The sequence below is a fragment of the Monodelphis domestica genome, chromosome 1 (assembly GCF_027887165.1).
Source record: "Monodelphis domestica isolate mMonDom1 chromosome 1, mMonDom1.pri, whole genome shotgun sequence".
Lineage (NCBI taxonomy): Eukaryota > Metazoa > Chordata > Mammalia > Didelphimorphia > Didelphidae > Monodelphis > Monodelphis domestica.
In genome coordinates, this window is record NC_077227.1 from 11,991,355 (window position 1) to 12,016,113 (window position 24,759).

The following is a 24,759-nucleotide window of genomic DNA, read 5'->3' on the forward strand; positions in this document are numbered from 1 at the left end:
AATAGTGGATTTTTGTCCCAGAAGCTGGGGTCTTTGGGTTTGTCATAGACTGTCTTACTGAGGTCGCTTACCCCAAGTCTATTCCACTGATCCTCTTTTCTGTCTCTTAGCCAGTACCAAATTGTTTTGATGACTGCTGCTTTGTAATATAGTCAAAATTATTTTAATTAAATTAAAATTTAAGGTTAAAAAATTATAATTGAGGGCAGCTAGGTGGCTCAGTAGGTTGAGAGCCAGGCCCAGAGACAAGAGGTCCTAGGTTCAAATGTGGCCTCAGATACTTTCTAGCTGTGTGACCCTGAACAAGTCACTTAACTCCCATTGCTTAGCCATTCGCACACTTTTTACCTTGGAACCAATACACATTATTGATTCTAAGACAGAAGGCAAGAGTTAAAAAAACCAAAAATGATAGTGTAGTGGATAGAAGAAGTCAGAGCAATCAGGAAGAGCCAGGCAAGTGCTCCGCCACTGTGTGCTGTCCATGGCACTCTGGGCAAATCTGTCCCGGCTCTGAGCAGTTCTCCAATGATGAGTTGCCGAGGTGATGTCTATCTGCAGTGTAGGAGGAGTTTTCTCCTCTGGGAGTTCCCCAAAGCAGAGAGATCACAGATCTAGCCCTGATCTTTATTGGCAAAGGTTTGTCACCCTATATGTAATAAATAGGAGGTGGTACATAAACAAGGCAATTCCCTTTGAATTTTTCCTGGGTTATTTATCTCTTGGGTATATGAGACAGAAAGAAGGATACGGAACTTATGTTTTCTGGCTTTTCTCTGCAGTCTGGATCCTGGGGTAACTGTTCTAGAACTGGCAGGAACTTTGAAGGCCTCCAGAGGGGAGGAACCAAATCTAGGTGTTGGAGCTAAAAGCAGATGCATCTGAGTAACGTCTTTGAGCCGTTGCTTGGGTGGAAGCAGACCTGGGAGGTCTCTTCTAAGGACGTCTTCACGCATTCAGGTTTTGTGATCAGATGGGGAAGGATTGTATCGCTACCTTAGGAAAGCACCGTTACCGATACCCAGGCTCTTTCTTTGTTTTTTAATAATAAGGGTTTCCCTAAAGCAAACATTCTAAAGCCATTAAAAACAAAACCTTGTGGCTTATGATTTCTGATCCATTGGGGAAATCAGAATTCAAATCCTACCTCTTTCAGAAAAAGGAAGACAAAATCTTGGAGGCAGTGAGAGGGTGCTGTGTTCGAGGCAGAATGTCTATGTTCCAATTCTGGTTCTGGCAGACCTTGGGCCAATCTGTTCCATTTCTGGGTCTCGGTTTCCTCATCTGTAAATAAGGAGAATTGGACTAGATCAAGTCTGATGTCTCTTCCAGCTATGGGTCTGTGCTTCTCTGACCCACTATGCACCTGACTTTTGGCCTAGTGATGGTATTGACTTTTTTTTTAACCCTATTGACTACCAGGCAGAAGAGTGGTAAGGGCTAGGCAATGGGGGTCAAGTGACTTGCCCAGGGTCACACAGCTGGGAAGTGTCTGAGGCCAGATTTGAACCTAGGACCTCCCGTCTCTAGGCCTGGCTCTCAATCCACTGAGCTACCCAGCTGCCCCCTGGTTTTGACTTTTAAGATGTATTTATACATCGGGGTATGGGTAAAAATTGGGCCGGGGGGGGGCAGCTGGGTAGCTCAGTGGATTGAGAACCAGGCCTAGAGACGGGAGGTCCTGGGTTCAAATCCGGCCTCAGCCACTTCCTAGCTGTGTGACCCTGGGCAAGTCACTTGACCCCCATTGCCTAGCCCTTACCACTCTTCTGCCTTGGAGCCAATACACAGTATTGACTCTAAGACGGAAGGTAAGGGTTTAAAAAAAAAAATTGGGCCAGGGCCGCAATCGACTGTCCTCTTTGAAAACCTGACAAAGAAAGGAGGGACGTACTTCATGACTGTTCCCCTTGGCATTGTACGTGGGATTCCATCCTTTTTACTAATGGAAGATTGGGGGGAAACATGGAGAGATGAGAAGCAGGGTGAAGTTATATGTGGGAAAAGAGATTTGGCCTCAGAGTCTGAGGATTGGGGTTCCAATCCTACCGCTGTTGCTGTCTGGCCTCTCTGAGTCTTGAGTTTCTCTGTCTATCCACTGAGATTATATCGGACGGCTCTGAAGGTGGCTCCAAGGTTTGAACCCGTGACCCCAAGTATCTGACTCTCACAACCCCCCTTTGAAAATGGCTCTTTTTGGTGAGGCGGCGTATGCACATTCTCTCTGCTCCGGGGCCACTGAGGCTGGTGAGCCATTTGGCTGCAGGAATTCTGAAGTGCAATTGGGTATCTGCCTGATGTCTGCATGCGTTAATGTGCTGAGCCTCTGGGATGGAGGAGACGGTCATCAGGCTGCCTGAGGAGGAGGGAAGCAACTTAGGTTGGAAATGGGGGAGGTCAGAGCCCTTGTGCCCACCTTCGGGAGGACGGGGCTCCTGGGTGGCTCCTGTGCTTCCGGCCTGAGTGAGCAAGATAGTCTCCAGTGTAAGGAGGAAGAGAGGGAGGCTCCTTTGCGGTAAGAGCTCCTGTTTCTGAAGCTCTTCCCCTGGGATGGCTGCTCGGCTCCCAACACTCTTGTGAGGGATTACCAGGAATTATTGTATTAATGATGACGGCTTCTGTTTCTCTGGCCCTTTAAGGCTCGCAGATTTCTCTGGACCGCCTTTACCCCTTGTGTGCCTCACAAGAGCCTTGGGCGAGTCGGTATTTACAGCTAATGCTCCCTTTACAGATGCCAGGGCTGGGGCTCTGCCTGGAAAAGGGCTTCTCCCTGCCCTCCTCCCCCAAAGGACTGCACTGGGAATGTGTGCCAGAGTCTGTATTCTAGCCTGGGCCTCCTGACTTTGCTGGGCCCTTCTTCCACCCGCCCTGCATCGCTCTCTTGACTTGGACACTTTGGATCCTCTTTTACTTCTCTTCTAACTCGGAAGTCAATTGAAATGTTTTGTCCTGGCTTTAGCCAGTTCAGAAAGAGTGCGTGGGCTTCTCAGAGCAGCTAAGTTCAGGGGAGCTGGAGCTCCACTGCCTTTCATTGGGAGCAATATTGTGAGAGTAAAACAAAGTGCTGAAGTGAGTGGGACCAGAATCAGACTGATAGGTAAAAGTGACAGCAGCTGACGCACCCCTCTGGGCACAGTGGAGCAATGCATTGTGGAAGGCTCTCTTTTGAAATGAGCACAGACTCTTGAGTCAGAGGATCTGGGCTCAAATTCTACCCCCTTCTCTTACTACTTGTATGAACTTGAGCTAGTTACATCACCTACTTTCCTGAGCCTCAATTTCCTTATCTGTAAAATGTAGGCGTTGGATTCTAGCTCTGGAACTGTGATCTACAAGCTTTGATCTTTCTTCTTCCCCCAGTGACTGGTGCAGTATGCTGTCATAAGGAGATGGTGCTGCAATCTGTCCCCAGTTGCCATCTAACCAAAATGAGAGTGTACTACCTGTGGACTGCAAGCACAGGAATGGCTTGTAGAGAAGTAGGTCTGGGAAGCTGGTGCATTGACAGATCATAAGTCCTAGCTCTAGAGCTGGAAGAGAACTCAGAGACCATCTAATTAGACTCCCTTATTTACAGTTGGGGCAACTGGCCAAGAGAGGGGAACTAAAGGGGATTCCAACTCTGTCATGCTATAGATGAAGAAATTAAGACCCAGATGGGGAACAATGGCAAGTAGCAGTCAGGATTTGAATCTAGGTCCCTGAACTGCAAAAACCCTCAGTGCTCTTGGGTATGAGGTGAACATTCCAGTCTCTATGTACCAGCTTGTTGATGGCAGGTGAAGAAACATCCATATGAGGGAGCATAACTTTCCTACAGTGTACTAAATGAATGATTTGCCCATTTCTTTTCCAGTCTTTAAGTGGGAAACTTTTTGGGATTCATAGTAATAATAATTAACATCTAAAGCACTTTACAGGTATTATACAAAGCAATCTGTAAGGCAGATACTATTATTCTTCTCACCTTACAGAATAAAAAACTGAGGCTAAGAGAGGTTCAGGGACTTGCCCAGGATTAAAGCCACTGTACCAGCCAGTCAACAAGCATTTATTAAGTGTTAGCTATGTTCAAGGCACTGTGCTAAGTCCTGGGGATTTAAAGAGAGGCAAAAACAGTCCCTACCTTCATGGAGCTCATATTTTAATGGAGGAGACAACTTGCAAACAACTCTGCACATACAAGCTATATCCAGCTAACCACCCAAGCCATGAACCATTTGGTCACATCTGACAGCGTATACTGCCTGAGTCCCCCACCTCTCCAAGGAGCAAGATGGAGCTACCTTTCTTCTCTTCACCAACACCAACACCAACATCAACACCAACACCCACACCAGCACCAACACCAACACCCATACCAGCACCAACACCAACACCCACACCAACACCAACAACACCAACACCCACACCCACACCAGCACCAACACCAACACCCACACCAGCACCAACACCAACACCCACACCAACACCAACAACACCAACAGCAACACCCACACCCACACCAGCACCAACACCAACACCCACACCAGCACCAACACCCACACCCACACCAGCACCAACACCCACACCCACACCAGCACCAACACCAACACCCACACCAACACCACCAACAACACCCACACCAGCACCAACACCAACACCAACACCAACAACACCCACACCAGCACCAACAGCAACAGCAACACCCACACCAACACCAACACCAACAACACCCACACCAGCACCAACACCAACACCCACAGCAACGTCAACACCAACACCAACGCCAACGCCAACACCAGGATCTATTATTTCTTTTACTCAGGCCTAACTGTTCCTTTTGTTCACATTTTTCAAGTCACTGCCTACATTGTTTTAAACTCATGTGAAAATATCCTTCCTGGGAAAAACAAACATATTTTCCGAATGGGTCGCTGGTCTGCAGGCCCATTTCTAGCAGCCTTATGTGCAGACTAAACGGCCCCTGGCTTGTTGCTCACAAAGGGAGTGTGTAGACATGCAGAGACTTTGGGACATCTGGCAGTGGACTACTGGGATGTGGGATGCCCCTCCTTGTTTCTTAATTCCATCTGCTCCAGCTGGGCTTATATAAGGAAAATAAACTCTGCACTAATGGGGAGCTTTAGCAGAGATGGCAGGGAGGGATTCGGTGCACTGGTGAGCAGCATAATAGCTTCTTGGATGGCCAGGATATGGAGGGTCAATGAGTGGGAAAATAGAGTCTGCAGAAGACCTCACTTCAGGTCTTGAGTCTGTGCCTGGTGCTTTGACCTTAGGCAAATCAGTCTTCTAAGACTCAGTTTCCTCCATCTGTAAGATGAAGGGACTAGAACGCTCTCCCTTCCAGTTCTAGCATCCTGGGTGCCCCCATATGAGGGTGATTATGTGTGGCGTTTGCTCTCCTGTCCCTGGCACAGTAGAGCACTGAGAGCCAAAAGATTGTAACAAATAGTCCTTTTAGCCAAATCTTTCTGATCCCTTTGGTCGAAATAATTCTCAAGGCAACTTAGAAACAGTTCAGAGGATAAACGTTGCTGGCAAGAAGGTTAAAACAGCAGCCGGTCAGAAGCTGCCTGGGGTCTCAGGAAGTTCCTGCCGACGTCTCAAGACCAGCTTCCATTCTTGCCCAAGAGGCCCACACCTGGGTCCTCGATGATTCTTCTGTGGGTAAAGGTAACCCTGGTGCCCCAAGGCTGCACTCCAGCCTCCTGGCTGGCTGACAGCTTGGGTTTCTTTTGTGGGAATGGGCGTGGGAGGGCTAGCTGGCACCTCCCTAGTTCTTGGCTCCAAACTCCACCATACCTCCAACAAGTATCTGCCTACTTGGTCGGCTGTGCCTGGATCCCCCACCGGCTTAAAAACCAGTATTTCTGGCTGAGGAGACCTTTGTGGAGTTTGTGAACTTTTCAAAAATTTAAACTTTGTTTTCCATTTTCAATAGAACTGATTTTCATCGCCATCTTGTAGGTCTGATTTTATGTATTTAACAACATGAGTCGGAGAAGGGGTTAAGCTTAAGCAGCCAAAGAGATGGATCCATGACAAAGGACCATGGCCACGCAGAGAGAGCTGTGTGCTTGGCTCAGCCGTCGCTTTTATCGAGGGCCATTTCACCCCCAAAGTGGTGACAGTCTACACGAGATGAGCAGTGGACTTGGCGTCGAGGGCATGCAGGTCTGGATCCGGCCATAGACACTTATATCATTCTCTGACACCAGGGCTGCTTAGCACAGTGTCTGGCACATAGTAGGTGCTTAATAAATGTTTATTCAATCCAATTCTTGAAGTCACATCTTTGTGCCGTGCCTCAGTTTTCTCATGTGTAAGATTGAACTTCTAATAACCGTAGTGTTTACCTCATGATGTTGACAACGAGGGCCGGATGGGGGGAAAGGATTTGGTTGTATGACAGTCAGTGGATTAGAACCTGTCGGGCTACTGAGTTTATGTCCTGTTAAGCAACTTCGGGATTTGGGGGAAGGAAAGGAGCTAATCGTTGAACTGTTGCTATGTGTGGAAATTCGATCCATTAGCCTGTTTCCTAAGGGTCCCTGGATTATGAAAAATAGCCCAAGTGAGAATAACACAAATGCCTTTCTTGAGGGTTTAGAGTTTTCATTGTGTTTTGATGGGCATTTTCAATTCATTTCCACAAACATTTATTGAGGATCAAATGAGTAAAGCACTTGGCCTACCTTTAAATGCCACATAATTACTGTACATCCTATATTATATCAGAGTATTGTTATGGAATATACTTGGGTTTCAATTTGTAACTTTGGAGAGAGCAGTTTCAATTGAATTATGAGGTCAGAAGCTGGAGGAGGGAGGTGGTGGGGGAGAGACAGAGAGGGAGGGAGGGAGAGAGAGAAGGTGGGAGGGATTGAAGGGACTTATTGTAGATGACCTTTCAGAGGAGTTTAGACATAGAAGAGAAGAGATATGAGACGATAATGGGGACAGATCAAAGTTTTAAGTGAAGGTTTCTGGAGTCGGAGGGAGACATGGGCATATTTGTAGGCAACGTATCTATATCAGTATGTTCATGTTCCCCCATTTCCCTAAAACCCTACACATACTCAGTGCATTTCCTTTCTTCTCACTCTTTTTTGAACTCTATTTTCTGGCTTCCAACTTTATTGTTCTCCTGAAATGGCTCTCTCCAAAGTTACTAATGACTTCTGAACTGCCAAACCAAATGCAGTTTTCTTAATCCTTCTCTTCCTTGACCTTCACAGAGCCTTTGACCCTGTTGATCACCCTTATCTGATGGTTTCTTTTCTCTAGCTTTTGGTGCCGCTTCTCTCTGGGTTGTTTCCTTTCCTGGATCTCCATCCAGGTTTTGCCTGTTAACCATGGGAGTCGCACAGGGCTCTGCCCTCTACTTTCTTCTCCCTCCACGTTAGTTCCATGGGTGGTCTCATCAGTGCTCATGGACTCACTGAACATCTCTATGCTATTTGTCTAGCGCTGCTGACCTTCAGTCTCATCTCCAGTCGCCTCTCAGATGTCTTGAACTGGAAGTGACATTGTGAACTTGGCGTGTCCAGAACTGAACTCATTCTCTCTCCCAGCCCCAGCAAGTGGGTCCCCCTTCCAAAATGTCCTTACTGTTGAGAGCACCACCCTCCTCCCAGCGCCCCCCGGCTTAGAACATAGGGATCATGAACCCCTCACTCTTTCCCTCCACCCCGATCCTCCATGTCTAATCGGTTGCCAAGACCCATTGATTCTGCTCTTATAATATCTCTTGAATATGCCGCCTTCTCTCCTCCGACATTGTAGAGGTCCTCCTCGCCTTCCTGCCACTCCAGCCTCCCTTCTTTAGCTGCCAGGGAGGTCCCTAAAGCTCACCTCTCTCTGCTTCCCCACCCTTCACACTCAACCAACCCTGGGGTCTCCCTGTCACCTCCAAGACCAAATGTACAGTTGTTTGGTGTTGGAAGCCCTTCCTGACCTGCGTGCCTCCCCCTACCTCCTCCCAGAAGCCCCGAGCTTCTGTGACACCAGCCTCTTGGCTGCTCCTTGCCAAAGCGACGCCGTCTCCTGACTCCAGCCCTTTTCGTTTCCTTGGTTTTTCTGCATGCCTGGGATGTTCTCCCTCTCAATCTGCACCTCGAGGCTCCCTTCAGGTCCTGGCCAGAATCTTACTTTCCAAAGGAAGCCTTTTCCAGTCCCTTCCTCTAGGACGACAGCCCATTGACCCAGTATTCCCAGGTCTTGTTCATCCGCAGTGTTTGCACATCAGCCCCCCTCGAGGCTGCCAGCTCCTGGGGAACAGGGATTTCTTCTTTCTTTCCTCGTTATTGCTAGTGCGTAGCACAGCACATAGTAGGCACTTTTATCCTTCTCGACGTCCTGCAAACGTTCATGAGTCCTAGTAATAATAATAAGTCCCCACTTACTGTGTGAGGCATCGCTGGGGTTAGACCCTTTTTTGTCTGTGTGATGGTAGATGAGTCACTTCCTCATTTGGGCCTTAGTTTCTTCATCTGTAAAATAAGAGGATTGGACTCGATGGTCTCTGAGGTCTCCGTCTATGATCCTCTGGCCGCCGTTTAATACGAGTGAATAAAGGTAAGATTCTGACTAGAGCTGGAAGGAACGATAATGGTTTTACCTCGTCCCGTCGTCCCCTCATACTCTCGACGAGGCCACAGTGATGAAGCTGAGCTTTTTTTGTGGGACACAGTACACAAGTGAAAGCTTCAGGATTTGAACTCAGCTCCTTTGCCTTCTGGTCATTTTCGCTAGTAAGAGAGCCAGGATCGGAGGGAGGACGCTATGACTCCTAGTCCTCGGGCCCCTTCTGGATGGGGCATAGAGCAGCAATAGCCCCATTTGACAGGTGAGCAAATTGAGGCTCTGGGGTGTTGTGACCTGCCAAGGGTTCCCGCTACATCGTTCTTAATGGGGAATAGTTGGAATCTAATTATACCTGAAAAGACTGAACGCTTTCACCGGGGAATCCGGGGAGCTGGCGGGGCTCCTTGATCCCTTTTCTCTAGATAGTTAATTATTCTCCCTGGCAGCTGCAGGCCTCTGGGCCTGGTGGGCCTTATTAGTAAATATTATTAATGTACCTTTAAACACACACACACACCTCGAATCCAGCTTTGCTTGGAGGACGCTGCTCAGAAGACAATTAATTGCTAATGAGCACTGTCTGGGCCTTTTCTGGACTGGCCTCACTGCCTGGGGGACCAGAGACAGGGCTAATGACTAGTGAGAGACCAGGTCTGGGGCATCGGAGCAGCGGGTGCCCCTGTGGGCGCTGGGAGGTGGCACTGTCAGCAGCATGAAACCAGAGGCAGCAGCGTGCCCTTGTGGTAGGAAGGCACGAGTTCGAATCTCACTTCTGTTTCACTGACTCTTGGCCTTGGGTGGCAGCCCCAGAATAACTCTGATAGCTCCGATTAGGGGCTTCAGAGGGCATCCACTTCATTTACAGATAAAGAAACTGAGGCCCAGAGAGGTCAGTGACTTGGCTAAGGTCATGTAGTGAGTGAGTATAGAATTCAAATCCAGGCCAATCTAGAGCACTTTCCTCTTGACCACATTTTTTGGACGGATGGTTGTGTCTGACTCTTCATGACCCCGTTTGGGGTTTTCTGGCAGATACTGGAGTGTTTGGCCATATCCGTCTCTAGTCCATTGTACAGATAAGGAAACTGAAGCAAACGGGGGTGATGTGACTTACCCAGTCACACAGCTAGTAAATATCTGAGGCTGGATTTGAACTCAAGTCTTCTTGACTCCAGGCTGGCACTCTCTACTGGATCACTGAGCTGCCCCTTAGCAGACAGCTTCATCTTTATTGGGTCATGGGCCCCCATGGATGGGCATCCCCCAGTTTCTAGCTGTTTGCAGCTGCTGTCATTATTGTTCTCTTTGTGGGTCTTTTCTCCCTTTCTTTGATTTCTTTGGGCTGTAACCTTAATGGTGTTTGAGGAGCCCCCCCAGAGGGATTATGGGCCAGAGGAAGCCTGCAAAGTGTGGGGAGCTTAGGGAAAATTGGACCTTTTGGATGCTGAAAGGAGACTCCCCAGTTTCTAATTCATTTTCGTAATGACTTGTTAATCGAAAAGAAGGTGAGCTGGACTCACAAATTGAGGGGAGCTCTTCTCCTTCTGCTCCAAAGTTCCAATCAAACATGGAAGGCAGAGGTTAGAGTTAGAGGCCCCCCGGCTGTTCTCGGGCAGCTCTGCAAGAATAGAAATGATCAGTTTGTGCTGCTCAAAGGCATTTCAGCCCAGAGTCCTCTACCAAGAAGACACAGGCTCTGCACAGGGATGGGATTTGCCCAAGGTGGGCAAGAGAGTGGGTGCTGTGGACAGAGCACTGGGCTTGCCTTAAGACCTAGCCTTACACTTGCTAGCTGTGGGACTCTGGACAAGTCACTGAACCTCTGCCTCATTTTTTCCATCTGCAAATGGGGATAACAATAGTGCCTGCTTTCCAGGTTCAGAAGAGATAATAACTGTAAAGTGCTTGGTGGTAAGCTCTGTAGGTTAGCTCTTCTTATGACTATTACCTTCAAGGGAGTATCCTTTGGGGCTCCCATTGATGACGGTGGGGTGCGGGGAGGATGGTCAGAACACAATAGACTGTCTGCTTCAGGGACCTCCACTACCGCACAAAATGGAATCTTCCCCTTGGCTCACTAATCACAAGTGGCCACTGCCGGGATGCTCTTGCCTGGATGCTCTTCTCCTGCTCCCTGCCTCCTCACCCCCCATTCTCCCTTGGGGAGGCAGAGCACCATGACTCTGAAGATAAGGGACCTGGATTCAAATCTAGACTTGGATGCTTGTTACTTGTGTGATCTCTGGGAAATCAAAGCCCCTGCCTGGATCTCAGTTTCCCTGTCTATAAAGATAAGAGAGAGCAGTCTAGATGACCCTCTGAGATCCTTCCAGACCTAAAGCATATGATCATATAAGCCCTTTAAGGACACAGCCTGGACATCCTCTAAAGGACAGGCTGCCCTCTAGGCTGGAACTATTGGAAAGAAGGCTGGCATCTTTCTCTTTTGCCCGGTGAAAAGTGCTTAAATCCAATTCACACACAAGTCAGGATTTCTCTTGTGACAGCATCGACCCTCTGAAAATGAAAGAGGAACAACAACCACCACAAAAATGCTTATTTAATTCGTGTCTGTGAGCCACCGTTCAGTGTTTGGGGACAGATGGGAGGCCGTGTGTTTGTACTGCCTGGTTGGAGGGAATTGTTGTTTGTACCACTTTTCAGAGAGGACCGATGACATCACGGAGCAGCTTCTTGACTTGCCGGTGAATCGACATTAAATGGGGCTGAGCGGCACAAAGCCTTCAGCCTCTCTCTGCCTTCCAGAATCCTCGGAGTCCAGTGGTTGGACAAGAGTCACTGGAGATGGCTGGAATGTGGTGGATGACCCGTGGCATCTTCCATGTTTGACCAAGCTCTACATGCTCCACCGCCTGCTTCAGCTGCCTCCATGGCTGTTGAAATAAATGATTCTCAACCACCCATTCCACTGGGGGAGTCTTCACATGCTTGGGTAGACGGCTCTCTGTTGCTCACAGTTGGAGGTCTGTGGTGGTTATTCCTCCTGGTTTAGCCTGCCTGCTGAGGTGGTTTTATTGGAGTGTGGCCACAGCCCGTGGGGTATCTGGGCTGCTCAGGGAGGACTAGCATCCCTAGTGTGAGGATTTGCTGAGCCTTTTTCAGGGCTGCTCATTCATCTTTGGGAGCCATCTTCAATCCATTTTCTCACCTGTGACTCCAAGGGAATTGTAACATGGCCCTAGGAGTGAGGAGACCCCCTTGTTTTCCAGAAACAGCCCAATAGCCTCGATGACTCTGGGGCTGGTGTCCATCTTGGCATAATTTGAGTGTGGGATAGGACATCAGAGGGAATCTTGTCTACTCTTTCATTTTATGGTTAGAGAAACTGAGACCCAGAGAGGGTAACTAAATTAGCCAGTCCTATGTGGTCAGTAAGGTACTGAGTTAGGATTCAGCCTCTTCTTCCCTCAAAGTATTCTGACCTCAAATCCCATTTGCTTTCTGCTCTATCCTGTTGCCTTCTATGAATTGGCTTGTCCAAGATGCTGTAGATAATTAGTTCTAGAGTTGGGACTTGAATTTGGACTTTCTACCTGCAAACTTCTTCTGTGCCCTAGTGTTCCTTGAGGACCAGTGTGTGAAATTCTTTACTAGACAGAGCCCTAGACTTGGGGTTTGGTCTGAATCTCTACCCCTTACTAAATATGTGACCTTGGGTAAGTCATTCCTCCCTGGGCTTTCAGTGTCCTTGTCTCTAAAATAAAAGGGTCAAACCAGGTCTAGTTTCTTTTAGCTCTATGCCCTAATATTTCCATATGCCCCTCTTTTTTCCCTCCCCTGTGTTACTGCTAAAACTATATTCGCTTACTCTGGCAACAAAACTCAGCTTCCTCCATAGCTTGACTTTTTTTTTTCCATTTAAAACTTTTATCCTAGCTTGGCTTTTAGCTCACAGGGTGGGCACTGTTAAGCCTTTCTAGGAAACTCTGTCAGGGTAGAATGTTAGTATGAACTCCCCTGACCTTATTAAGGTCTGACGTTGCTGGTGTCTTAGAGGGGGCAGGGAGCGCTGCCTACAGAACTGATTAATATGAAAGGTCACATGCTGACTGTAAGCCCAACAGGGAAGTTGTTCAGTAGTTTCTTAGCAAGCCCTAACCCCAAATTCTCTCTCCTGAGCAGTGGCAACCCTCCTTGGGCAGCTCATGCTTCAACCAGAACCCCTTGGAACTAAGCCTCTTCATTCATCAAGTGCCTGGCCCATAAGGTTCCCGAGTGCTATAGAAAGGTGACTGAGGAGCTGCTGAATATGGTAGCTTCCCTGTGGCTCCCTGAAGTTGAACCTTCTTTTGGTCTCATACACTTAGACTGGTGTAGTCTAATGAAGAAGAATGTCGGGGAGTTCTGAGAGAATATGCCATTGGAGGCAGCAGGAGTTGGAAGCTGGAAGCCTCACAGTGACAACATTTGGAATCGGAGACTCTCCCAGAATGGGGAAGGAGTCTTGGAGAACATCTGATCCAGTCCATGTCTGATGGACAATTCCTTCTACAGCACATCATAACAGATCAGGGCTCTGGGCTTTAAGTGGGGAGACTAAAATTTGAACCTTGTCTCTGACACTAACTGTGTAACTTTGAGCTTAATTTTCCTGGACCTCAGTTTCCTTATATGTAAAATGGGAGGGGAGGGTGGATTAGATGACCTCTCAGTCCTTTACTCCTTGAAATCTGTTACCTTATAGTTCATTTAGGAATACTTTAAGCCTTTCAGTGATGGGCAGCCCATGATTTCTTTTTTTTTCTTTTTTTTAATAGAACCCTTACCTTCTGTCTTGGAGTCAATATTGTGTATTGGCTCCAAGGCAGAAGAGTGGTCAGGGCTAGGCAATGGGGGTCAAGGGACTTGCCCAGGGTCACACAGCTAGGAAGTGGCTGAGGCCAGATTTGAACCAAGGACCTCCCATCTCTAGGCCTGGTTCTCAATCCACTGAGCTACCCAGCTGCCCCCAGCCCATGATTTCTTAATACATCCCATTCTGCTTTCAGTCACCTCTAGTTGTTAGGAAGGTTTTCCTTGTTTCAATCCTAAATTTACCTCTTTGCAGTATTCCTTTTCCTCTCCTCCATTATTCCTTGTTCTGCCCATCAGAGACTAAGCAGGTCAGGGCTGACCTCTCCTTCATCTGACATTCCTCTGGATATCTGAACGATGGGAGTATGGCCTTTGTGGTGGGTGAAAGATGAAATGATGGAGGAAACAAAGGTGGAGCTTCTGATCATTTTGATTTATTAGGCAATGCGTGCCAATCGCCTAATAAATCAGGACCAGGCCCCTTCCTCAGCTCCGGGTTGGACCTCCAAGATGGGGGGGGGGGATAAAAAATAATTATGCAAGTAAGATCAACTAATGAAAAGAATGAACCAGGATACAAAATTAGGCAACCTAATTTCTAATCAGAGGGAAGATACGGGACTTTCCAAGTTGGGAGGGGAGAGCAGAAACAGATAGAATTCCCTGAATTCAGAAAAAGAGCCATTCCACTCCCTCTGAGTATCTGTGAACAATCAAAGGAACATGGAAACAATAACTGATCCATCAGTATGAAACCAGTTTTCAGACACGACACATGGGCTGCTCAAGATATATAATTGTGAGCAAACTCCTAGCATCTGTCTTTGGGTCTGTCTGGGTTTCTGGTCATAACACTTAGTCCTTAGTTAAAAGTCTCTAGGCAGGGGGCAGCTGGGTGGTTCAGTGGATTGAGAGTCAGGTCTAGAGACAGGAGGTCCTGGGTTCAAATCTGGCCTCAGACACTTCCCAGGTGTGTGACCCTGGACAAGTCACTTGACCCCCATTACCCAGCCCTTACCAGTCTTCTGCCTTGGAACCAATACACAGTATTGATTCCACGATGGAAGGTAAAGGTTATTAAAAAAAAAAAGTCTCTAGGCAGCAGGTATAAGTGGTCTGGTTTCCCAGCCATGCAGGACTAACGTCAAACAGTTCAATGAGGTTTTCTCTCAATTTCCACAATGGAATAAAAATTTCTTACAAGACAGAATTTGGACTAGACCTGTAATTAAATAGGCTGGATTTGAACACGGGTCTTTCTGTCTCCAGTCGTGGCACTCAGAGCAGTGCACTCTTATCCTTGCTCATGTCCATCTTAGATTCCGAAAGCTTGAGTGTCTGATAGAATATGAGCTCCTGGAAGGTATGGGCTGTCTCCTTTTTGTCTTTGAATCCTCAGACCCTAGTACGATGCCTGGCACATAGTAGGTGCTTAATCAGTCTTTATTGATTGATTGTTTTAGTCTGGTTTGCTGACCTCAGGGATGAGCAGTTCTTATTCCCTGGTGAAAAGGGGAAACACAAGTGTTCGGCGTGAAACCTAAAAGATGAAAGAACAGAGATGAGAGTAGAGAACAGCAGAGATTAGAAACGCCAGTGCAGAGCGGGGAAGGAAAAAAGAAAACATGTCTTTTCTTTAAAAATTTCATTTATTAGGGGGCAGCTGGGTAGCTCACTGGATGGAGAGCCAGGCCTAGAGGCCAAAGGTCCTGGGTTCAAACCTGGCCTCAGACATTTCCCAGCTGTGTGACCCTGTGTAAAAATTAAATTAGTTTCTCTATTAAAAGTATTACATTTTATGAGGTTTATTAACGACTATTAGAAATCAAGGATACAAAATAATAAGCCACGTGCCCAGGGCACGATTAGCCCATTTACCGCCTACTTACAACGTGTTGCAATCTCTGAGTAGAGGAAGAGAGCTCTTGAGAGGCAGAGAGCCCTTTAAATAATAAATTGTGACCTCATCCAGGTGGAGACTCAGGTGAGATTAAAGGGAATTCTGGGAAGTACCAAGGACTTCTGGGGATTGAAGTCTGGGGTTCAAATCTCCATTTTAACACCTGGGCAAGTCCCTTAACCCCCACTGCCTAGCCCTTACCACTCTTCTGCCTTGGAACCAATATACAGTATTGATTCTAAGATGGAAGGTCAGGGTTTGGCTTTTATTTTTAATAAATAATTTTTTTTAAAACCCTTAACCTTCCATCTTGGAATTAAGACTGTGTATTGGTTCTAAGGTAGAAGAGTGTTAAGGGCTAGGCAGTGGGGATCAAGTGAGTTATCCAGGGTTACCCATCTAGGAGGTATCTGGGATCAGATTTGAACACAGAACCTCCCATCTCTAGATCTGGTTCTCCATTCACTGATCCACCTGGCTGCCCTTGAAAACAAGCCTTTATTAAGGACCTGTTATGTGCCACACACATGCCAAGCACTTGACCAAGGCTCTCTCATTTGGGAGGCTGGGTGCCCCAGATGTTGCAGATGCAGAGAAATCCCCTTATTGATGGGATAGAGACGCTGCTGAGTTTGTTTGTCATTATTTGCCGTCGGGGAAGCCTCCTTTCTTGACCCCAAGTGTGCTTTCTGGCGTCATGTTTTCCCTTTGGGGGACTTTCTCAGTCTTGAGCATCATGTCATTTGAAGGCCCATTTTGAAGGTGCTGGCAGGGATTGGCTTGGATAATACGATGTTTACTGTGTCTCTTTTTCAGTTTATTACTAATGGATGCATTATTATTTTGATTTTAAGAAAGGAAACCAAAGAACTTCATCCCTTTTCTCACGAGAGTTCCAGTTTTTGCCTGGAGAAAATTGAGTTTCCCCCTGTTTTCTCTTGTTGTTTCTGGGCCGTCTGCTTTCAATTATTTGCCTGAGTGGACAGACCAGCAGTTCACACCATCTCGCAGAGCAGGTCATTAGTGAATCGCCCTCGTTTCCAAAGGCAGTGCTGTGCGTGGTCCTTGTTGGCGGCCGGCTCTCGCACCCAATTTGCTTTCATTTTGCTCCAAGTGAAAAATGACTGAAGTCTTCCTGGAATGCTTCTCCTCTGGCCAGAGGTGACCCCGGTCCCTTGAAAGCGGCCCATGGCCAGAGCGATGCTTTGCACTCACGGCTGGCTGGGTTCTGGGAAACTCATTTACCGAGTCAGCTGTGCCGCAGTTGGGATGTTTCCGCCCGTCTCCCTACGAGGACTACCCCATACAGTGTCTTTCCCAGGACTGGCTTTTCCCAGGTTGTTGAGCTCCTCAAAGAACCACAGCACTGAAATCCAGGTCCTCTTCAGGGCGAAGGGTTGCTCAGTGCATCAGCGGAGGATACACCTTCTCCTGAACAGCATTTCTATTCATGCGTGATCCAATCAGCATTCTTCCTGCCCCTAGAAAGGCCGTGCCCATCGATTGGCCTAAAGTCCCTTTCCTGGTGACTTCCCAGACCGTGTGTACCTTTCCTGGCCCCTCACTTGCCCCGCTTTTGTTCTCATATTGTACTTTTGTACTTATAACTTAGTCTGGTCCCTGGCAGAAAGCAGGTACTTCATCAATGTCTTTTCATTCATTCATTCATTCATTCATTTGTTTGTTCATTCATTCCCTCACTGAAGAAATCAGAGGTTCTCATTATAGTAGCTAAAGCTCTTGCATTCTGAGGGTGTACCCCCCCCCCTTGGGTGTTCCTGCTCAGACCCCAAGTCATGCTGGAAAATGAGGGAAACTAGCCGAGGGATGAATGTTTCATGGTGGGTGACATGGAATGCGATGGAGGGAAATTCATTTAAATTTGGTTCATTATCCAGGGGGCCTAATAGAAGCTTCTGGACTTTGCTTATCATTTATTTATGCTTTTCTTCTAGAGTGGCCAGAACACAGATGAAGAGAAAAAATCATCCTCTACAGGTAAATGACTTCCTTCATTTTTTTTTAAAGCCTCACCTTCTGTTGTAGAATCAATACCGAGCGTAGGTTCCAAGACCGAAGAGTGGTAAAGGTTAGACAATTGGGTTATGGGGCCTTCCCCGGATCACCCAGCTAGGAAGGATCTGAGGCCAGATTTGAACCCAGGACCTTCCATCTCCAGGCCTGGCTCTCTCTCCATCGAGCAAGTTTGATTAGAGCCCTGTGACCCAATGACATGACTTCTGAGGTCCCTTTTCTTTTTTAAAAAATCTTTACTCTCTGTCTTAGAATCAATAATGATCAAAGGTTCCAAGGTGGAAGAGTAGTAAGGGCTAGGCAACAGGGGTTAAGTGACTTGCCCAGGATCACACAACTAGAAAATGTCTGAGGTCAGATTTGAACCCAGAACCTCCCATCTCTAGGCCTGGCTTTCTATCCACCCAGACATCTAACTGCCCCTTGATCCATTTTAAATTTACTTGTATATGTCAGTATGGCAGCAAAGTGCCTTTATGGGGATACGATTTTCTTTGGGAGAAGTAGGCACAATTTGTGGTCTGTCTGGAAGCCTGAGTCATTGTTGTGGGTTCATTTTTTCTTTTCCTGTTTAAGATCGTGTCTAGCTTCTGGGTGTCTGGTTTCGCGTTCCTGCCTCGGATGGCTCAGGGTCAGTGTTCAGAGTTCCTGCCTTATCAGGGTTGTGCAGAAAATATTTGTCAATGACTGAGCTCATTACAATGGCTTTTCCCACAGTGAGTCATCCCGGGGTTACCCTTGATGAAAGAGCTGGTTCTTCCTTGTGTCTTGGGCTGGCTGTTGATGAGGTGTTTGGGCTCCTCAGAGCATCCCCCAGTGCTGTATGGGAGGAAGGAGTCTCGGCCCGACCCCTCTTTAAATACTCTGGAAAGGCACTGCAACAGTGTTAATGGGAAAGAGGACCAAGAGGAAGGCGGATGGATATTCTTTCATTCTAAGAAGGGCGCTGGGGATACCAAGACCAGGAATGTATCCGTTCCTCCCTCCAGGAAGCTTATGTTTCGTGAGGGAGACAAAAGGATACATGCAAGTATACAGTCAACATCAACGCAAAGAGAATAAATAAATATAAACAAATACTTGGCAGAGGGGACGTACGATGAGTGTCGAGTGCTTCAACCACTGCCTGACTCAGTTGGTGTGGGTTGGTTTTGTGGAAGTGTTTTCCTGTCTCTTCCCTACCCCCCTCCCTTAAAAATTCTGTTGCATCGGGTGGTTTGGGAGTGGGAGGGGATGTATTTAATTTAATTTAATTTATTTTTATTTTTTAGATTTTTGGAAAATTTTATTTAATTAGTTCATTTAGAACGTTTTTCCATGGTTACAAGATGCACATTCTTTCCCTCCCTTCCCTGGGGATGTTTTTAAATGAAGGTTAAATAAAAACATATATCATTAAATTTTAAAAAATATTATTTTAAAAGGAGAAAATACTTCAGTTGCTGAAGGAGCGCCATCACTCCGCAGATGGATTTTTGGTTAGGCTTTCTTGTAAATGTTAGTACTGCGATCGAATATTTTTATGGAAATAAGATACATTTTAGAGACTTTACCCAGGACACTTTACCTGTGATGAGGTTGTTTCCCTGTAGTGGGATGTAAGCTCCATGAGAGAAAGGATTGCATTTGATTTTGCTTTTATAGCACCATCACTTAAAAAAAAAAAGCCATTACCTTTCATCTTAGAATCAATATGAAGTATTAGTTCCAAGGCAGAAGAGCACTAAGGGCTGGGTAATGGGGGTTAAGTGACTTGCCCAGGGTCACACAGCTAGGAAGTGTCTGAGGCCAGATTTGAACCCAGGTCCTTCTGACTCCAAGCCTGGCTCTCTGTTTACTGCACTACTTAGTGGTTCTCTCTGCAAATCCCCAACTCCCTCCCCTCCCCCAGAAAAGAAAAAAACAAAACCTTTTGCTCTGTGCTGGACATATATTCTTCTGGTAGTTGTCTTGCCTTGAGGATGCTGCTTTTGTTGAATGGGAATATTTAGCTTGGAGAGGATAAGTCTGTGATCCGTCCAGCATGCTGGGCCACACATAACTTTGCCACTCTACAAGCTGCCTGTTTTTTCTCCCTACAGTGACATATTCTATTGAATGCCAATGTTTGCTGTGAGGGTGCATCCACAGTTGCATTTAGGTAAATGAAGGCAGTATTGGTGATGAGATGCACACATCTGTTGCCGCTGTTATTTCTGACCGTATTCGTCCCCCAGACTTCTGCCATCTCTGATAGTCTATTCCTACTCTGGCGATCAGGCCACCCAGGTTTACATGCTTTCGCCTCCTTTGGCACATTGACGAGGAGAGTCTCCAAGACTTCACAAATGTTTTGTTTGACCCCATCTGTGTTTATGCTTAATAACAAAAGCCATTTGAATGATAAATTAAATGAATGAAAACTGATCTGTAGCAGGCTGTGTTTGAAAACCTTCATTGGTGCTCTTTTCGTTCCAGGATAAAATATAAAAAGATAAAAAGGAAGGAGGCCATGGAGGCAGCTAATGGCAAGGAAAAACTTACCTCAATGCCGCTTCTGCCTCAGACACTTCTTGGCTGTGTGACCCTGAGCAAGTCATTTTAACTTTTGTCTACTTATGTTTCCTCATCTATAAATGGGAGTTACCTCTCATAGCTGTTCTGAGGGTCAGATGGCATAATAATTACTTATGTGGATAGTATTTTGCACATAGTAATCACTATAATATGTTAGCTATAGGGACAGTGAGGTGGCTCAGTGGATTGAGGGCCAGGCCTAGAGAAGGGAGGTCCTGGGTTCAAATGTGGCCTCACATACTTCTTAGCTGTGTGACTTTGGGCAAGTCACTTAACCTCCATTGCCTAGCCATGACCATTCTTCTGCCTTGGAACCAATACACGGCACTGATTCAAGATGGAAGATAAGATTTGTTTTTTTTTAAGCACTTTACAAATGTTGGTTGTTATTATCTCCACCCCTTTTCTTCTTTGAAAGCTTTACATAAGTGCTGTCTGCTCCGTCGTATCTTGCCCCTCTGTTAATGCTCTCTCCTCTTCCTTTACGTGAATTTGTTTCTCTGTGTATATATTATAGCTCCCTCTCTGAGGGCCAGAATCTGGGCCACTTTCCGTGACGTTGGCCCCAGAGGGCCATTCTTGCCTCCAGAGGGAGGATGGGAGGGGTCACTAAATGGAATGGGAGTCCGGTTAGAAAGGAGACATTCTTGGTGTCCCACTGAATGAGAGAGCCAGCTGAGCCGCTGACCTCCACCATATCCTTCAGCCAGCCAGTCAACCTTTCCTAAGTGGTGCAACAACCCAAGATGAGTAGATTGTAGAGCTGAGAGATCACTGAGTCCAGCCTGCCCATCTCACAGATCAGGAAGCTGAGTCTCAGAGAGGAGAAGGGAATTGCCCAAAGGAAGAGATTATCTCCAGGGCTGCTGAGGCACTTCTTTGACAAGGTTTTTAAATAGAGTTGGTCATTCCATGAAAACATCATTGGATCATAGGTTTATAGCTGGGAGGAACTCAAGAAGTCACCTGATGATCCATTTCTTTCATTTTGCAAATTGGGAAACTGAGGCCCCGAGTGGCAGAGAGACCTCTTCACAATCACACAAATAATATCAACTATGTAGAATTCTGACCAAGTTCCTCTGATCCCCAAACCCTGCATTCTTTATATGGTATCATGTGGCCTCCATGAGGCTGTTTCCATATTTTTATTATCAACCTTGTCCCTTGACTCTTCTTCGCTTTGGGACTTCCAAAGGGCTCTTTTATGCTGTTGGTCAGTCCCTCCCTGATTCTGACCCTTGGCTTCCTGTTCTGTGAAATGGGAGAGTTGGACTCGATGATCTCAAAGTTCTAATTCCTGGGAAGACTGAGCTGTCACTTATCCCTTATCAGCTCTTCTCATCTGGGTTTTACACAAGTGATCCCAGTAGATTGTTCACACCCACACATGCTGTTTCTTTATGGGGAAAAGGTGATGTTGAGTTTGAAGAGCAACACTTGGTTACTGATTCACTGTATTGTAGCATTCAGGGTTCTGATGAGCAAACCGTGTCTTTCAATAGAGAAGAATACCTCTTTAAGCTCAAGAGTCTTTGATATTCCCAGGTTATACAATTAGCACCATTTAGAGCTTAGTTTTGTTTTCGACGGGCTAAACATTTTAGTTAAGAAAATTCCCTGCCGGAGTCTTTCTCCAGGGCCTTACTGTGATTTGATGGTGATCTTGGGTCTTAGAGGATGTTAGCACAGCACCAGCTCGGGTAGGTCCAACGTAGCTGAAAGGTTGCCATTGATGTGGGCTCTGTCTGGGGACTAGCCTAGCTGAGCTCAGAGGATGGATGGACTTTTGCTGGCCACATACTCTCCTGAGCACCGTCTCCTGAGACACAGAAGAGCTGGGGTTTTGGTATTACTGATGGGAGCCCTTCCCTTTGGGATAGCCTGGTTCTAAAGTCTGGAAGGACAGTTAGTAAAGAAATGAGCTTCCTTCCATGGGCATAGCCCCTGACCACAAATTCTAGAGCCCTTTCTGGTCTGGGCAGCTCAAACTGACCCGACCTGCAGTGAGTATTCATTCCTCTGTGTTCTTCTTTAGCTTGTTGTGACTTTTTTTTTAAACCCTCACCTTCCATCTTAGAATCACTACTGTGTATTGGCTCTAAGGCAGAAGAGTGGTCAGGGCTAGGCAATAGGGGTGAAGTGACTTGCCCAGGGTCATACAACTGGGAAGTGTCTGAGGCCAGATTTGAACCTAGGACCTCCCATCTCTGGGTCTGGCTCTCCATCCACTGAGCCACCCAGCTGTCCCCAGCTTGTTGTGACTTTTGGTTAACGCTTGCAAGGTCCCCATCATACCCCTCTGGGGTCAACCGGTTTGGCCAGTTTAAGGCACCGATGACTTGTTGGATTTCCAGAGTGCTTTCCAAACTCTTTGCATTGCTGTCTGCTGAGCCGAGGGCCGGGGCAGCTTTAAATTGATTTTTATTTTGGTGGGGAGGATTGAGAGCTGGCAGAAAGGACCCTCCCGTTACTTTCAGAAAGTGTCGCTCATTGAGACATCAGTGTGAACACCCCAAGCCTACCCTTGGAGCAAGGACGTGTCTTTTTAAGCCCGTATTCTTCTGGCTCCATCACGAGGCTTGAGAGTCTGGAAACCTGAGGCTCCCCCAGATTGCAGGGGGGAGAAGCATGGACTCTCTGTATCCCTAGTGTCTGGCACACTGTTGGATCTTGCTAAATCCTTGTTGATTGAGTGATGGGGGGTGTGAGCAGGCTGTATTGCTTTCCAAATGAGAAACTGCACAGAAAAATTGAACGCCATTTGGAAAAAAATGTAGAACTTGGGGGCAGAGGAAGTTGAGTGGGGCATATGTCCTGTAGAGGAAGTCAGTGACCCCTTTGAGCCTCCATTTCCTTGTCTATAAAATGGGCACGACGTTATTTGTACTGCCTTTTGTTCTAGGATGGATATGGGGAGACTACAAAGCCTTGTAGAAGTGGAAGGGGTGTGTGAGCTCTTCTTTTTTTGAACCCTTTCTTTCTGTCTTAGATTCAATACTGGTTATCAGAACCAAGGCAGAAGAGTCGTAACGGCTAGACAATGGGAGTTAAGTGATTTACCTAGGGTCACCCAACTGGGAAGTGTCAGAGTCCAGATTAGAACCCAGAACCTCCCTTTTCCCGGTCTGGCTGTGTGCACTGAGCCACCTAGCTGCCCCCATGTCGACTCTTCTTACACACAGAATCCCTTGATGAAAGAACTGCAAGAGATTTAGTGGAATAATAGTTTAAACTGGACTAACATAAGAGCAGCTTAAGGGTCTGGAGGAAAAAGTTCTCCTCTCACTGTAAAGAGGAAGAGAGTAGGCTTCTCTCTATGTACATTTCCCTCCATCGCCCATATATACTTTTGCCTTTTCTATATTGGATGTCTTCTTGGGCTTGTCTCGATTCTTGCTCTTGGTGGGGAATCATTTCCATGTTTTCCTTGGTTTGAGGAACTCTCAGATGGAGAGACACCCTCTAGCATTGTGGATTGGCTCTGCAACTTAAAGCTGGCCGAGGCACCAAAAGTGACTCGTTCAGAGTCACCTAGTATGTTTTAGAGGCAAGAGTTGAACCCAGGTCTTCTGACTCCAAGACTGGCACTAATACTAAGCCTGGCATGTCTTCCTCAACAGCAGAATGTGAGCTTTGGGAAGGAAAAGATTGGTTTTTTTGTTTTGTTTTTGTTTTTGTCTTTGTATCCCTAGCACAGTGTCTCCCTGGTATACAGCAAGTGCATAATAAATGGGGCAGAGATTGTTTTAGCTTTTTGTCTATCTTTTTCCAGCACAGAGTCTGGCATAGAGTAAATGCTGGTTGAGGTGAATTGGTCAGCAGTGCTTTACACACATAAGGTGCTTAATAAATGTTTGCCAAGCGAAGCAGTGGGCTTACAAGTACAAGGAAGTGAGGCAGCCCTGCACTCCAGGAGTATACAGTGTAACAGGGGAAGGCAGCACTGTTACCAGGGAAGATGCCCCAGAAGAGAGAGGAGGTGGTGCTTTGGTCATGGTCTGGTAGCTCTTCTCAGAAGTAGAGGCAGAAAGGGAAAAGGAGAGGGTGGGCTGGCTCGCCAAGTAATAACTTAGAGAAGGACAATATCGTTGGAAGAGAGGCATAATAAAAGTGTGGGGGGCAAAGAGGGGCTGAGTGAGGAACAGTCTGAGGAAAGGCCGTTTGTTCATTCATTCATTCATTCATTCATTCATTCATTCATTCATAAATTTAGAGCTGAAAGCAATCTTAAAAACCATCTAATCCATGACCCTCTCTTTATAGATGGGAAAACTGAGGCTTTGAGGTTAGGTGATTTGGCAAGGAGCATCCACACAGCTGATAAGAATCAGAGGCAAGAGTAAAACTCTGTCTCCCCCTCTATAAGCCCACTGCCCGTCCGGCACATCATTCTTGGTCCACATTGTAAGGATAATACAGTATGACCCGGCCATCCCCCAGCTCTTGGTCCCCTCTGACTTGGTGACAAGTCTGTCCTCTTTCCCCTTCCTCCGTTTGTGATGCCATCTTTTCCTCTGGTTCTTCCTTGTAGCTCCTTGTGTGGTACGGATTGTAGCCCGCTTGTCCCTGTGCCCATCTCTGAGCAATGCTCTGATTCACTTCTTCTGAGACTGGCGGTTTCTGTGACTCAGCCCTACCTGTCCTCTGTGTTCGTCAAAATGAGTGAGTAACATTTGTGGGAAAAGCCACTTAGGAGTGGGAAATGGCCAGAAGAGAAGTTAAAAAAAATGGCAACCAAGGGATGAATGGACAATACTCTAGGAGCTGGCCTGATGGGACAGACACTCTTGTGTCCTTCCAAAGTAGAGAAGAGGTGGCACCACCCCTTTGCTCATTGCTCAGGGGCACTGGATTCCATTTCT

General features: G+C 46.8%; 1 protein-coding gene across 7 annotated transcripts in view; it reads left to right on the forward strand.

Annotated features, from left to right (window-relative positions):
* SGMS1 (sphingomyelin synthase 1) overlaps positions 1-24,759 on the forward strand; it is a 248,507-nt gene that overhangs the window by 100,310 nt on the left and 123,438 nt on the right. For 3 of the 7 annotated variants that reach the window (XM_056819143.1, XM_056819145.1, XM_056819161.1), the window contains exons 3-4: positions 17,260-17,302; positions 24,429-24,559. The gene's annotated coding sequence lies outside the window, so the exon portion shown is untranslated. Of the gene's footprint in view, positions 1-17,259; positions 17,303-17,914; positions 17,970-24,428; positions 24,560-24,759 lie in introns of all 7 variants that reach the window. The other 4 variants (XM_056819149.1, XM_056819155.1, XM_056819157.1 and 1 more) reach the window with 2 other exon arrangements.